This window comes from Sorex araneus, chromosome X (genome assembly GCF_027595985.1).
Source record: "Sorex araneus isolate mSorAra2 chromosome X, mSorAra2.pri, whole genome shotgun sequence".
Classification (NCBI taxonomy): domain Eukaryota; kingdom Metazoa; phylum Chordata; class Mammalia; order Eulipotyphla; family Soricidae; genus Sorex; species Sorex araneus.
The window spans coordinates 251,709,702-251,722,446 of NC_073313.1; positions in this window are offsets into that span (position 1 = coordinate 251,709,702).

The following is a 12,745-nucleotide window of genomic DNA, read 5'->3' on the forward strand; positions in this document are numbered from 1 at the left end:
GAGTACTCCTGCTTTCCAGGTCTGTTCCAGGCCTCTACTCTCCCCGACGGTCTGCAGGCCCTGCCAGGCCCCTGGGCACTGCAGCAGGTCACTCATCTTCCCCGTTCTCGAGGGCCTCTTCGCTCCCACCGGTGACTCAGGCTGGGTCTGGACAGATGCTAAGAAAGCAAGGGAGGAGAAGGAGGAAGACGGGAAACACAGGAAGCCAGAGCGATAGCACAGCGGGTAGAGCATTTGCCTTGCACTCGGCCGACCCGTGTTCAATCCCCCGGCATCCCATCTGGTCCCCCCGCCCCCGAGCACCGCCAGGAGTGATTCCTGAGTGCAGAGCCAGGAGTAACCCCTGAGCATCGCCAGGTGTGACACCGCCCCCGGCCCCCCAAATGGTGGGAAACACAGTGTTGTGTGTCTCTGCTCGGAAAGACACATCAGAGAGTGGGAGAGAAGGCAAAGGGCGGACTCGGCGTGTGGGAGGCTCAGGGTTCAAGCCCTGGCTCTGCGAGGGACTTCAGAGCAACACCAGGACTGACCTCCGTGAGTGTGGGCCCCCCACCCCAAACAGACAAACACCCCAGAAAAGGGAGCTGGGATGAAATAGAGAAGAAAGGAAGGAATCAGTTTGTGAAAAAGTAATGAGGCTAAAATGAATGAATAAATGAATGAATAAATAAATAAAAAGAAAAGGAAGAGGCGGTGGCAGGATGGAAAGACCTCCGTTCCTTCAACAGGAGAGCGGGGCGACAAGACACATGGACGTGTGTTTCCCTGCTTGACCCTGCACCAACCCCCACCCCCAAAAAGTTGTTTTGCTTCTATTTGTAGTAGGGATTGGCGAAAGATAACCCGGCGAGGGGGAGGGAGCAATGGGTGTGCAGTGGGGTGAGTTTCCTTCATGCATACTGTGTGGCAGTTCCATTTTTAAAAATAACTAGTAATTATTTGGGGGGAGGGGGGGCGGTTCTGGGCCACCCAGAGGTGCTCAGGGGCTGTTCAGGCTCTTGACTCAGAGGGTACTGGAGATTAAACTGGGATCGGCCACATGCAGGACACATGCCTTAAATCCTGTACCATCTCTTTTTTTTTAATTGTTTTTTTGTTTTAATGAATCACTGTGAGATACAGTTACAGATTTACAAACTTGCATGATTACATTTCGGTCACACCATGTCCGAGTACCCATCCCTCCACCCGTGCCCATTCTCCACCACCGATGTTTCCAGTTTCCCTCCCTGGACCATCTCTTTGGACTGTGCCCTTTTTTTTTTTTTTTTTAATTTTGTTGAGGGAACGGCACACTTGACATGCTCTGGGATTACTCCTGGCGCTGTGCTCAGGGATCGCTCTTAGTAAGCTTGAGGGACCAAATGGGGTGTGGGGGATGTAACCCCAGTTGGCCACATGCACGGCAAGCACCCTACCTGCTGCATTATCGCTCCAGTGCTATGCCCTGTTTTGTCGAAATGTAGAAGGTGCTACTCATTCCAACAAGCAAGCGTTTTCTGTTTGGGACTGGAGCAATACTACAGGGGGCAGAGAGCTTGCAACGCACTCGGCCAGCCGTGGCTCTGTCCCTGGCATCCCCGGTGGCTCCCCTGAGCCCTGGTAGGTCTGATTGCTAAGGACAGAGGCAGGAGTTTGCCCCAAACACTGCTGGAAGTGGCCCTCCAAAACAAAAACAAAATTTTGTTCGGGGCTGGAGCAATAGCACAGCGGGTAGGGCGTTTGCCTTGCACGCGGCCGACCTGGGTTTGATTCCCAGCATCCCATATGGTCCACTGAGCACTACCAGGGGTGATTTCTGAGTGCAGAGCCAGGAGTAACCCCTGTGCATCGTCAGGTGTGACTCAAAAAAATTTTTTTGTTCAAAAAAAGTTGTTAACAAGGGGGTTCCGGAGCCATAGTACAGCGGGGAGGGAGTTTGCCTTCCTCATGGCTGACTTGGCTTGGATTTCCGGCATACCACATGGTCCCCTGAGCACCACCAGGAGTGATTTCTGAGTGTATAGAACCAGGAGTAAGCCCAGAGTACTGCCGTATATGGCCCCCAAATTAAAAAAAAATCTGTTAACAGAAGTCAAATAAATAGTATAAGGGATATGGTACTTGTCTTGCATGCAACTGATCTCAGTTTGGGTTCAATTTTTCAGATCCATTCAGTTATTCCGTGCTTTTTATTTTTTTCTTTTTTGGGGGGCCACACCTGGTGATGCACAGGGGTTACTCCTGGCTCTGCACTCAAGAATTACTCCTGGCGATGCTCAGGTGACCCTATGGGATGCTGGGAATCGAACCCGGGTCGGCCGCGTGCAAGCAAACGCCCTACCCGCTGTGCTATCGCTCCAGCCCCTTAATTGGTACGGTTAGCCCCCTTGACATCGAGAGAGATTATTGTTATGGGGTTCTGTCCCCTGTTTCTGCAGAAGTCTGGTGTGTTCGAGGGGTTTGTCCTGTCTTAAAGCAGTCTGTTTAGTTTTTTCCTGCAACCGTGGTTTTGAGTCCGTGAAGTTCCTGGGCTGTTGCTCGTGAAGCTGTGTATTGTTCCTTCGAGTAGAAACGAGTGTCTGGAGGGGTAAAGTGTCTCGGGGAGGCATGCTTTTCATTTTCACTGTGTAACTGATCTCAGTTTGATCCCTGGCACCATGCAGTTCCTTGAGCACTGGCAGGAGCAACCCCAGAGCACAGAGCCAGGAGTAGCCGGCTGCCAGGTATGATCCCAAACCAGACACTCTTCCTCCCAAGTTTTAAACATAAAAATTAAAGCAAACAAATAGGGCTTATAATCTTCCTGCCAGGTAACTTCTGTTGGAATTTTACAGTAATACCACAGGTTAAGGGTGAGTGGCAGGGGCTGGAGCGATAGCACAGCGGGTAGGGCATTTGCCTTGCATGTCGCCAACCTGGGTTTGATTCCCAGCATTGCATATGGTCCCCGAGCACCACTAGGAGTAATTCCTGAGTGCAGAGCCAGGAGTAACCCCTGTCCATCGCCGGGTGTGACCCAAAAAGCAAAAAAAAAAAAAAATCTGGGGCTGGAGTGATAGCACAGCGGGTAGGGCGTTTGCCTTGCACGCGGCCAACCCGGGTTCGAATCCCAGCATCCCATATGGTCCCCTGAGCACCGCCAGGGGTAATTCCTGAGTGCAGAGCCAGGAGTAACCCCTGTGCATCGCCAGGTGTGACACACACAAAAAAAAAATTTGGTGGGAGTAGCTGAGAAAGAGTAAGAGAGAGAGACAGAGTGGGGGAGAGAGAGTAGGAGAGAGACAGAGCACACAAATGTCCTCAACTCCCCTGCACCCCAAGTGTTGCTGGGCTGAAATGTTGCTTTCGATAACTGTCCTTCTCCATCTGACTCATTTCATTCAGCATGATACACTCCAGATTCATTCATTTATAGGCAAATTTCATGACTTCATTTCCCCTAACAGCTAGGTGGTATTCCATTGTGTAGATGTACCACAGTTTCTTTATCCAGTCATCTGTTCTCGGGCACTCAGATTGTTTCCAGATTCTGGCTATTATGAATAGTGCTGCAATGAAGGTAGACGTGCAGATGGTGTTTCTGCTGTGTGTATTTGGGTCCCCAAGGTATATTCCCAGAAGTGGTATTGCTGGATCAAATGGGAGCTCAATTTCTAGTTTTTTGAGGAATGTCCGTATTGTTTTCCAAAACGGAAAGAGAGTTTCCTTTCTTTCTATATAAAACGAATCTCTAAGGCCAGGGAAAACAGGGGCTAGGAGGACTGGTCAGTGGTTGGAATCTACCACAAGTATGTGTGGGGTAGATATTAGGTAAGATAGAGAAGGGACCAGTATGACAATAATAGTTGGAAACGATCACTCTGGACAAGAACTGAGTGTCGAAAGTAAGTGAAGGGGGCTGGAGAGATAGCACAGCGGGTAGGGCATTTGCCTTGCACGCAGCCGACTCAGGTTCGATTCCCAGCATCCCATATGGTTCCCTGAGCACCACCAGAGGTAATTCCTGAGTGCAGAGCCAGGAGTGACCCCTGTGTATCGCCGGTATGACCCAAAAAGCTAAAAAAAAAAAAGAAAAGAAAGTAAGTGAAGGGATAATGTACATGATAGACATGATAACTTCTCAGTCTCTGTATTGTGAACCATAATACCCAAAATGAGAGAGAGAGAGAGTGAGAGACGAAAACTGCCTCCCCTCAAAGAGGGGGGGAGTTCCGGGGTGGGTGGGAGGGAAAGTGGGAACATTTTCGACACAAACAAGTTGGTCTGTGTCATTCTGCGGTTCTCTGACTGCAATTTGCCCTGAGTCATATAGTCCCCGAAAAGGCCTGGGGAAACTGCTCACCCAGTCCCTACCCCAGCTCTGTGCCTCCAGGCCCTGCCTTTGACACCCCGTTTTCTGTTCCTCTGCGCTTTCTTGTCTCATTGTTGCTCTTCCTGCCCTTTGCCAGAAGGTCCCAAGGGTGCCACTCAGTTTTGCTCCTTAGAGTCTGGTGCCCCCTGCTGGTTAGAAGGACACACCACAACTGTCAAGGGGCTGCTGGACCTGCATTAAAAACCCTCACAGCCGTTGGGGGACACTGAGGGAGGCAGCGAGTGGCAAAGTAACATGAGCCAGAACACAAAGCATAACAGGTCCGGCTCCTAGGACCAGAACTTGGGTTTTGGGTTTCTTTTCCCTTTGCTTTTTCTGTGCGCACCATTGAGGGAAGGAATGAAGACAGATACTTTTTTTTTTTTTTTTTGCTTTTTGGGTCACGCTTGGCGATGCACAGGGGCTACTCCTGGCTCTCAGGAATTACCCCTGGCGGTAATTACCCCTGGCGGTGCTCAGGGGACCATATGGGATGCTGGGAATAGAACCTGGGTCGACCGCATGCAAGGCAAACTCCCTACCCGCTGTGCTATTGCTCCAGCCCCGAAGACAGATGCTTTTGTACTTCTCCAGGGGTTCTGGGCAGTAACTGTTTCTCTCCCACAGCTTCATAGCACCCTCCCCTTCAAACACACACGTACACCCCACATGGTGGGTTTAACAATGTCCGACAGGGGGTGCAGTAATAGTACAGTGGTAGGGCATTTGCCATGCATGCAGTCAATTCCCCTAACCCCCTTGGGTCCCCAAGCACCGCCATGAGAGATTCCTGAGTACCCAGCCAGGTGTGAGCCTTGAGCATTGCCAGGTCTGGCCCCCAAACCAAAACAAACAGAAAAACTTAAAAACGTAAAAAAAAAAAAAAAAAAAGTCAAACAGGACCAGAGATAGTGCAGGGTGAAAGGCGCTGACTGCATGCAGTGACCTGGTTTGACCCCGGCACCACCAGACATGATCCCTCAGCACAGAGCCAGGAGTAATCCCTGAATGTGGCTGGGTGTAGCCCAACTCTTCCCTATAAATTTCTTTAAAAGAATGTTCCAGAGAGTCTCTTGCCCCCACACCTGGCTGTCTTCCCCGGGGCCCCTCGGAGGGAGTGGGCCTCAGTTTCTCTCCCTGCCCCAAGCAGAGCTCCCATGGCCGAAGACCTCCGGAGCCCAGCCACAGTTACGCTCAAGGCCGCTCCCCACACGTTCGGACGAGCCTCACGCATGAAAGTACTGGCAGAGGAACCCAGGTGTGTGGGACCCGGGGCTGAGACCTCCAAGCCTGCTCAGATTGGGACTGGGCCTCTTCCACCCAGATTTCTCATTTTCCAGTAAGTAGGTGGTCACACCTAGGGACTGCCCCCAGCGCCATGTAATCCCACCAATGGCCAACATCCAGAGACTATAACGCCAAGCTCCCGGAAGCGCGGCCACTTTGAGAGCTCGAGACTTCTTTTAGCCTAGTTCTCCCTCTGGGAGAACCTGGCAAACTACAGAGAGTTTCCTGCCCACATGGGAGAGCCTCACAAACTCCCAGTGGCATATTCATATGCCAAAACTAGTAACAATGATGGATCTCATTCCCCTGACCCTGAAAGAGCCTCCAGTGTGGCACCATTGGAAAGGAAGAGTAGAGAGAGTCTTCTAAAATCTCAGGGCTAGGAGCACATTGTTGAAGTGGGTTTCATCTCTGGCAACCCATGTGGTTCCCCCCACCCCTGCCCATAACCACCCTGAGCATTGCTGGATGTGAACTGAAAAGACAAAAAAAAAAAGTCCAAGATTTTGGATGCCTTAGATTCTGGTCCCCAAGAATGTCATTTGTAGCCCCAAATTCATGGATTATCTAAAATATAAGTTAAGTGATAATTTGTTTTTGAAGTCTTGGTTTAAAAAAGACTATACTGCCCGCACGGCAGAGCCTGGCAAGCTCCCCGTGGTGTATTCGATATGCCAAAAACAGTAACAACAAGTCTCACAATGGAGACGTTACTGGTGCCTGCTAGAGCAAATCGATGAACAATGGGACCACAGTGCTACAGAAGTTTGTATAATTATATAACAATGATATATTATTGTTTGACTTTAGGTTGACCTTGCGACCACCCACTAATAGAGTGATAGTACAACAGGTAAGGCATTTGCCTTGCATGCGGCTGACCTGGGGTTTGATTCCTCTGTCGGCTGACCTGGGGTTCGATCCCTCCGTCCCTCTTGGAGAGCTCGGCAAGCTACCAAGAGTATCCCGCCCACACAGCAGAACCTGGCAATCTACCCATGGCGTATTCGATATACCAAAAACAGTAATGATAGGTCTCATTCCCCTGACCCTGAGAGAACCTCCAATGGTTGGGAAAGATGAGTAAGGAGAGATGCTAAAATCTCAGGGCTGGTAGGAATAGAGACATTATTGGTGCCCACTCGAGTAAATCGACGAACAATGGGATAACAGTGATACAGTGAAAGTCTTGGTTGATGATGATGAATTTAGTTTTGGGCCACACCTGGTGGTGCTCAGGAGACGGTTTAGCGTGCTGGAGACTGAACCCAGGTCGGCCAAATGCAAGGCAACCTCCCTACCCATTGTACTATCACTCTGGCCCCAACTTGGAATTCTTCTTCTTTTCTTGTTGTTTTCTTTTTTCTTCTTGGGGCCACACCTGGCAGTGTTCAGGTCTTTCTCCGTGCTCTGCATTCTGGTGTGTCGCGCGCCGCTTCGTCCAGCGAAGAAACACGCAACTCGGAGATCCTTTTGGCTTCGATTTATTCAGGAACTTTCTCATGCGTTAGAGAAGAAATCAGGAACGGGGACGAGGAGGAAGGAGGAAAAGGGGACGCATGAGGGAGAACCCACTAGCTAGGTGACTTCCCCCCTATATACCTCTCGCTTCTTGTTTACACCCAAGTGTCTGCAGCTGATAGGCTAGTTACACCTTGTGGGCGTGACAGGACATCCTGTTTTCTTACACCTTGTGGGTGTGACAGGACATCCTGTTTTCAAAGCACGGTGAAATTAACAAGAACAGGTGTCTACGAAGCACGGTCCTGTGGAGGCTCTCCACACTGGTGGGGCTTGACCATATGGGATGATGCTGATAAAACCTCGGTCAGTTGCATGCAGGCAAAAGCCTTACCCAGTATACTATTGCTCTGGCCCTATTATAGTTGTTGTTGTAATTTCTTCTTATTATTATATTATTATTATTATTTTATTATTATTATTACTGGGCCTCTTCCACCCAGATTCCCCATTTTCCAGTAGCTAGGCGGTCACACCCAGAGACTGCCTCCACCCACCAATGGCCAACATCCAGAGACTTAAAACCAAGCTCCGGGAAGCTTATAGCCTATAGACATCTTATAGCCTAATTCTCCCTCTGGGAGAGCCTGGCAAGCTACCGAGAGTTTCCTGCCCACATGGGAGAGCCTCGAAAACTCCCCATGGTGGATTCATATGCCAAAACCAGTGACAATGATGGGTCTCATTCCCCTGACCCTGAAAGAGCCTTCAATGTGGCATCGTTGGGAAGGATGAGTTAAGAGAGGCTTCTAAAATCTCAGGGTTAGGACGAATGGAGACATTACTGAGAACACTCAAGAAACTTGATGATCAATGGGATGATGATGATGATGATGATGATGATGATGATGATGATGACGATGATGATGATGGTGTTTGGGCACCACACCTGCCAGCACTTGGGGACTACCCTTGGTTCTGTGTCATTTCCTAGGATTGCCTGGAGGACCATGTGAAGCTGGGAGCTGAACCCTATTCTCCCATGTGTGAAGCATGCACTCAGCTCATTGATCTCTCTCTCCAGCCTGCATATGGTTTTTTTAAAGACCCCAAAGAAGGGGCTGGAGCAATAGTACATGGGTAGGGCGTTTGCCTTGCACGCGGCCGACTCAGGTTCGATTCCCAGCATCCCATATGGTCCCCTGAGCACCACCAGGAGTAATTCCTAAGTCCAGAGCCAGGAGTAACCCCTGAGCATCACCCGGTATAACCTCCCACCCCCCCCCACAAAAGATCCCAAAGAAGGCATCGTGCATGGAGAAGATGGCTCATAGATTCATCTGGCTTTCCAGAAACCATCTTGGTATTCTTACTGTCTTCACTGGGGGCAAGATTTGCCACTCACCCTGAATTTTTATTTATTTATTATTTATTTATTTGTCTTTTGCTTTTGGGTCACACCCGGCGATGCACAGGGGTTACTCCTGGCTCTGCACTCAGGAATTACTCCTGGCAGTGCTCGGGGCACCATATGGGATGCTGGGAATCGAACCCAGGTTGGCTGCATGCAAGACAAATGCCCTACCTGCTGTGCTATCACTCCAGCCCCTGTATATATATATTTTTAAAATTTAGGAGTTTGCTATTTATTCAGCCATTGATTAAGCTGATTGAACTGGACATGAACTCCACCCATTATATTTTTACATGTCAGGGCTAGAGCAATAGCACAGCGGGTAGGGCGTTTGCCTTGCATGTGGCCGACCTGGATTCAATTCCCAGTATCCCATATGGTCCCCTGAGCACTGCCAGGAGTAATTCCTGAGTGCAAAACCAGGAGGTAACCCCTGTGCATTGCCAGGTGTGATCCCAAAAAAAAAAAGCATATTTTTAAGTGTCAAGATAATCATCCAACATGAGCATCATTGCAAAGTGATCACCCCTGTAAGTCAATTTCTCTTCTGAGCAAATTACCATATTTGCAGCATATTAGTGCCTACCCCACATCAATTACATTGTATGGTTTATTTTGTAACTGGAAAGTTAAACTCTTTTTTTTTTCTGCTTTTTTGGTCACACCCAGCAATGCACAAGGGTTACTCCTGGCTCTGCATTCAGGAATTACTGCTGAATTATGGGACACTGGGAATCAAATCCGGGTCAGCCACATGCAAGGCAAACGCCCTACCCGCTGTGCTATCGCTCCAGCCCCGAATTCTTCACTTTAGAGAACTCACACCCAGTGCTGTGAATGAGTAACCCGCTTCTCCAAAGCCTGGCCTCGCTCCGCGTCTCCGCTCTGCTGTTTAATCTTTGGAGCAGCTCTACACAGCTGTTCTTATCCCCGCACCTAGAGATCTGCCCGAGCTCCTGGAAAAGGGTCCCGCTGAGTTTGATCACACTCTTATCTCCAAGGCCCTGTGAGTTGAAAAGTGAAAGACGGCCAAGGGACGGTTGCAAGGTGGCGCCTGGGATGGTAGCAGGGTCCCGTAACGCTGTAGCTCAAGCACGGTACCATGCCAGGAAAGGACACGGCCGAGCGGAGTGAGGGGGTGCTAGGGTTGGGGAGCCCGGGGGGGGGGGGCGTGTAGCATGGGCCAGTTCTGTTCCTCTGCCTGCTGTCTCTGATCCGGGCACCTGGGCATCTTCCTCCAAGGTCATTTGGAGCCCCTGAGTCCAGGTGGTGCTGGAGGAGGCAGGGGGAGCTGGACGTGCCCTCTGATCCCCCAGTGGACCCACCAGCCCTGTCTTTCTTGGTGACTACAATCTTGGTCTCAATTTCTTCCTCTTCCTCGATTGCCTATCTCAGGACTGGCTGGCTGCTGCAGGCGGGGGCCAGGGGGGCCATCTCTGCCCAGCCCTCAGTGCCAGCATCAGTTCATAAAGACCCATTTCCTGCAACTAAGGAGGAGTGAGGGTCACTCGGCAACCAACACTCTAGGGCCCAGACTCGGTTTACTAGAGGCTTTGCGCCCGCCCCCCATCGCTCCCCGTCCTGGGTCTGCCCCTTCACTTCACAGGTGTGAAAACCAATTAAAGTGGGAGGCAGGAGTTGACCCCAAACACATCTTTTGCAAGGGAGTACTGTAGGATAACATGGGGTTTGTCCTTTTAGCCTTGCTGCAGGGAACTTAGTTTACCTTAGAGCAATGTCCTTTCTATATGGACACAGGAAGACAGTTAATAATATGCTTTGTAACTTGGGAGCTGATTGACTCCAATCATATTTACTCCTGGGCATCTGCTTTCTTGACTCAGTTGCTCTTAGTTCCTAGCACCCCAAAAGCAGGGTCCTGACAAGGGACGGAATGGACCCAGGGCAAGCTGTGAGCTACCCTGGTATTGAAATGGGCCAGGCCAAAGTGCCACAATACTCAACTCTAAGTTGAGAGCATAGTCATAGACAAATGCTGTCATGACCCAAAAGTAACGACGAGACTAGGACCCTGCTGGGGTTAGGAAGACTAACCTGGCCTGAGGACTGTGGTCTGGCATATATATAGTGAATGTCCTCAGGAAGAACCAAACTTTAAGTCTGATATATCTCTTACTGTGTGCATACAGAATGACATTGTTAGAAATATTAGAAGTAGGTTTATTGCAACTAATTAAGTGGATTACTAGCTGCGGAAGGAAGAAAGCGACACACCCTTGTTTGGATCCCACCCTTGAGCGGATCTCCTAGTAATCTGGAGTAATCTCTTTAGATGAGATTTTTTTAATCTCCTGGAGAAGTGGTCTTACCCCTCTTTGTTGATTTGTTAATGTTCAACCCACCTTTGTGTTACCGCCCTATGTGGTTGCTATATAAACTAAGACTGTAAGAGAAGTAGAGAGAGAAGACACAGAAGCGAGGGAGGAAAGACAGAGGGCAGAGGTAAGACAAAAGCAAGGAGAAGAGACAGAAGCGGAGAGAAGACACAGAGGCAAGACAGAAGACACAGGAGAAGACACAGAAGCAAGAGAGAAGACACAGAAGCAGAGACAGAGAGATGTCGGAAGAGACCAGAGGAGAGACTACAGAGACAGAGACAGAGATAGAGAGAGAGAGACAGAAGAGAGCACAGCGGCACACATAGAAGCAGAGCACAAGGAGGAGCCGTCCCAATCCGGTCCATACACAGCGGCTTGAGGGGGGAGGGGTGGGGGGGAATAAGAGCGAGAGAGAGCAAGATAGAGTGCCACCCTGAGAGCCCACAAACAACACAACACACATCATCATCACCCCCTCCCGCGAGCGCGCGTCTTTGTAATTTTTTACAGAGTACCAGGGCCAATTTCTAGTACTAGGTAATCCTTCCAATACTCCTGGTTATGACCCTCCCCCCAAAAAAGGGGGAGTTCAAAGAAAAATAACATAGGGAGCAAAATCAGTTCCAGAGTTGTTATAATACTAAAAAAAAACTCAGTAAAATATATATATTTTAATTTGTTGTAGTGGGGGAGTGGCATTAGGTCACATCCAGCACTACTCAAATATTAGTCCTGGTTCTGTATCTCAGTAGCAACCCTTGCTTGGGAAACCGTATGTGATGGGGGTGTCCACGAGCAAGGCAAGCACCTTACTCTCTTTAGTATCTGTCTGGCCCCCAGATTTCCAGTTTTTAACAACTATGAAACCGGCCCAGAAGGTAGTAAAGGGGCACGGGTAAGGCACTTGCCTTGCATGCAATCTCAGCACCACAAATGGTCCCCTGAGTCTTCCAGGAGTGACCCTAGGGCACAAAGTGTCCAACTCCCCCCCCCCCAAATAAAAACATGAGAAAGTGTGCAAAAATAAGAAAGTTACAGCTATACCTGGCAGGCAATTTAATAGGAATCTCTGAAAAGGTCAACGCTGGACTTAGTCTGATATCCAGTTATGTTTTAATTACGTGTCTCTGCTTCAGCCTCTGTTTTGTCCTGGGGTCACGCTTGGCAGTGAGTGTTTAGGGATCACTCCTGGCGGGGCTCAGGGGACCATACATGGTGCCAGAGATCAAAGCCCAGATACTCGCGAGCACCACACCACAATTCTACCTCCCCAGCCCTAGTCTCTATTGAAAACATCAGGGGCTGGAGCGAGAGCACAGCGGGTGGGGCATTTTTTTGCCTTGCACGCAGCCAACCCGGGTTTGATTCCCAGCATCCCATATGGTCCCCAAGCACTAGCAGAAGTACCAGAAGTGATTCCTGAGTGCGTGAGCCAGGAGTGACCCCTGTGCATAGCCAGGAGTGACCCCCAAAAAAGAAAAAGAAAAAAAAAAAGAAAACACCAGAGACTTCCCCAGGTACCAAGAACAGAGCTTGTCAGTGATTCCACTTCTCAGGATCTACCCTAAGGACATAAAAATCATTAATTAAGGGGCTGGAGTGATAGCACAGTGAGTAGGGCATTTGCCTTGCATGCGGCCGACCTGGGTTTGATTCCCAGCATCCTATATGGTCCCCTGAGCACCGCCAGGGGTAATTCCTGAGTGCAGAGCCAGGAATAACCCCTGTGCATCGCGGGGTGTGACCCAAAAAGCAAAAATAATAATAATAATAATAATAAAATCATTAATTAAAAAATATACATACACTTATGTTTATTGCAGCACTAAGTTAAGTACCAGGCTATGGAGACCACCCAACTGTTCAACCAATGGCTCAAACCACAAACGACAATGTGGTTTCGTACACAAT